Here is a 3,933-nt window from a genome sequence, read left to right as displayed (position 1 = left end):
TAAGACATTGGGGAATGGAAGTGCAAGAGTCTTGGTACAATATAAGGGAATGCAAGTCCAAGAGTTGTCTGGTAATTGCATTTTCTCCCTATTCTCAATGACTTGGGTAATATCTCTATTCTATTGTTATGTTTGTCTTGTTCTAGCTAGCTACGAAAATGTACCATGTTTTATGTCAGGGATTATGTGAAGAAGAGATGATTCATTAGTCTTTAAAATAATTAAGGATAATGCTGATTTCGAGCAAATTAAGAAGTCCTGTTAAATTAGATATCTCTATGACAACAAATTAATGCAAGACGTTTGGAAAAAGCTCGTTGTCCTCTCAGTAAATTTTTCATGCCTAGTTTTATTTCCAGTTGTGGTGCACACTGCCTTGTTGATATTCTTTTAAAACAGAAACAGATATATTTTTAAAAAAAAAACAGTTGGTGATATTCTTTTGCTACTAAGTGAAACACCAAGATATTGTATAGGAAGGTTGCCTCTAGAGAAACCTAAAATAGACAAGATTTGTTGTTGCACATCATCAGATAATGTGATCCGTATAGCATTTTCGTGTGAGTTTTTTCATTGCCCCTTTTCCTTTACTACCTCCTTGGTTTGACTGAGTCATATCCTTTCGAGATTAATTTTTTCACATCATCAGATAATGTGATATGTATAGTATCTCTTGCACATCATGAGATGATGCAATCTGTAATCATTGTTGGCATATTTGTTTGACTTTTTTGAGCTAGTTTTATTTTAGGTGGTATTTTTATTTAATATGGCTTCGAGGAGCTATATTAATAGCAATAAGAAGTGGAGTTAGGAGTAAAGATAGTTTTTGAGGAGTAATATATGTCATATTGTTTGTGATATTGGTAACCTTATGTTGTTCCGTCATTGAAAGAATGCCATCACTCTTTTAACTAACATGAGATACTTCCTAGTTGTCTCGCCATTCATGATATGAGAAACACTATTTGTGCAGATTAAGATGGAATTTGGTAATGCACTTCAGCTTATTGGTGTTACTATGGTTGGCATTGTTGGGTACTCTATGGTTGGCAGAATGTCATCGGTACATTCATATGGCAACCACAGGAACACCAATAGGTCAAGGTGCATTGCCAGTGCATTACAAATTTCTATAGTGCATTATAACATTTAGTAATCGAATATTTTTCATAAAAAAAGCATGTAAACATCTTGCGCATACCAAGCTTGTATATCATTTTTTAGAGAGTTAACCTTCTTCCAATACCATCTTGAATCTAATGGAGGAGTGTGGTCTCATATATTCAAGTTATTTTTCATATATACTCCATGAACCCATTTCACCCAAAGAATATCCCAATTGTCATCTTAATGTACTGATCTGTCGCATCTAGATAGTTCATCTTAATATAACATTCAACAACAACAAGTAGTGCTTGCCTAATGTTGTCAGGACGAAGCTAGATACACAACAAGCACATTATGATAAAATAATCTTCTCAAGCTGAAGAAGTAATTAATAAGAATCTTAAATGGGAGAACAAAAGAAATTGCCTTAGTTATTGTGTTAATCTGCTACTTTTAGTGGTTTAGGAATAAGAGAATACTTTATATTAGCACTTCCTTACTTACATGATCTATTATTCCCACATACTATACAAATAAAAAGTTACATCACATGAATTTTTAATATTATTTTGAACTATATATGGTTGCTTGTTCTTTTTCATATGCATTGAGGAAGTTTGTTCTTGTTTTCACTTTCCTCTGTCAATGGGTTTAGCATACATACTACATATGCCATGAAGCTTGATTTTTACCCCCCACTAATAGTTAAGACTTCAACCTTTTGCCTAGTTCTTGGTCTAGCTATATCTTTTTGACATGATTGATGCAACATCTCAGTTGCAAGGCTATTTGAATTCTGAATATGCACTTTTTATTTGTTGATATCATTATGATGATTTTTTAAGTAATTCAATGTATTTTAGTAGCAGGGACAACAAGGTTCTTAAGAAATGAGATCGGTCAAGAAGGAGCTTGAGGCATGCCATGAAAGTTTTTTGATTGTATATATATTAGTACAATGCCACTGAAGTATTATGTCGTAAATATGTCATTGACATTTTAGTAGTGGAAGTATTTATAATATTTGGTCGGAGAATGATTTTATAGTTTAAATACTATTTGATGTTTTTAAAGTTATATATTATAAATTTTATAGAATTTGATTGCATTTAAATTTACTATCATTGTTCTCATCATTTATAGCGGTTGAATACACACAATATAATGCTGGGCAAAAAAAACAAAATTTGATTTATTTACTAAATTTAAATTTAATTCAAAGCTGAAATGATACCTGCTACTTTGTAGCGACAATTGTCGTTGTTAAAGTTGTTCTTTAGGAGCGAGTTGAATGTTGCCACATATGGTATTGTAGTTTTTGTGGCGACTTGTGTCGCTGCCAAAAGTACTTTTTAAGCAACAAGATAAATGTCGCCACTGATAGATAGTACATGTATTGTAGCGACAAGAATCGCTACTCATACGTTTTAGCAACAATATAAAACTTGCCACTATTTAGATATGGCTTTTGCGGCGACTATGTCGCCACTTAAACCGTTATTTTAGTGGCGACCTAACTAAAATGTTTGTTGTAAAATTATTATTTGTGGCATAATTGTTCACCTTTAGCGGCAACAAATGTCGTCACAAAAACCTTTTATTGTGGCGACTCCATGTTGTCGTCACAAATAACCTTTAGTTATGGAACTACTAGCTACGGCACAATTGTCGCTGCTATATGTGTTTAGTGGCGACTTTTGGGGTATTTGCGGCGACATCTATCGCCACAAAAACACAGAATTCTTGTAGTGAATAGCAAAAAAATATAAATTAGAATTGAGAAGAGAGATTGAGAGAATATATATAAGAGTGTTAGTAACTGTGAGAAAAATAAGAAAGAATAATGAATACTTATAGTGTATGGGGGGTTAAGGAGGGTAGGGGTGTTCAGGGAAGGGGTTGGGTTGATTATAACCGTTGGTGGGGGCCCTAACGTCTACATGGTTGATTTAGTTTTTTTAAAAGACTAAAAATTTCTAATCGTTGTGATGGTTTGGGTCAATCAAGAAAACCCCTAGGACTCATTCTGGTAACCCCCCTCCCCTCCCCAAACCAGACCCTAATCAATACTAAGCATAACGGGTCTATCAGAACTGATTGGACCAATAATACTTGAACCCCTTGCTAGCCTCAGTTAATATTCTCTTTGTTTCAATTTGTTTATCTACAACTTTAGAGGTCGTATGACAAGTACTATGAGGTCTATCTACATGCATAAGACATGATAGTGATATGTATTATCTACTTTGATTTCGCACACTATTTTGATACTTCCAAGTCTTCATATATTTAATTGAATGATTATCAAAATTTTATGGAATATTATATTGCATTGTTCATGAATGGGTATATGCCATTGTGCTTTGTTCAGTATTAGCTTAAGGCATTGGGTGTCAGTCGCATGTGACATGTGTACCCCTAAATTGGGGTGTGACTTAAGGGCAATTTTATATCTTTTCCAACTGCTTTGAGTTGGTGATCACTGAGCAGTAAGTAACCACTATAACAAACTATCGTCTAATAGTGGCTGAATAGAATGCAAGCAATAGATAACTCCCCAGAATTGATGATTTGTTTGATCAGTTACAAGATGCCAAGTGCTTTTCAAAAATTGACTTGAGAACAGGTTATCACCAAGTGAGGGTGAAGGAGAAGGATATACCCAAGACAGCTTTTCGAACATGGTATGGTCATTTCGAATTTTCTCGTTATGTCATTTGGGCTAACAATGCACCGGCAATTTTTATGGATTTGATGAATAGGGTGTTCAAGCCATTCTTGGATGTATTTGTGATTAGTATTTATAGATGATATCTTGGGTGT

General features: G+C 34.0%; 1 long non-coding RNA gene across 1 annotated transcript; it reads left to right on the top strand.

Moving 5' to 3' along the window:
• LOC102603692 (uncharacterized) lies at positions 1 to 2,189 on the top strand. The gene is made up of 2 exons (XR_368627.2): positions 1 to 71; positions 1,974 to 2,189. It is a non-coding gene; the product is annotated as an uncharacterized lncRNA (long non-coding RNA).
• Positions 2,190 to 3,933: the final 1,744 nt, after the last annotated feature.

Source organism: Solanum tuberosum, unplaced genomic scaffold (assembly GCF_000226075.1).
Source record: "Solanum tuberosum cultivar DM 1-3 516 R44 unplaced genomic scaffold, SolTub_3.0 scf00449, whole genome shotgun sequence".
In the NCBI taxonomy this organism is placed as follows: domain Eukaryota; kingdom Viridiplantae; phylum Streptophyta; class Magnoliopsida; order Solanales; family Solanaceae; genus Solanum; species Solanum tuberosum.
Note: the sequence above shows the minus strand (reverse complement) of the source record. Positions and strands in the feature narration are given on the sequence as shown.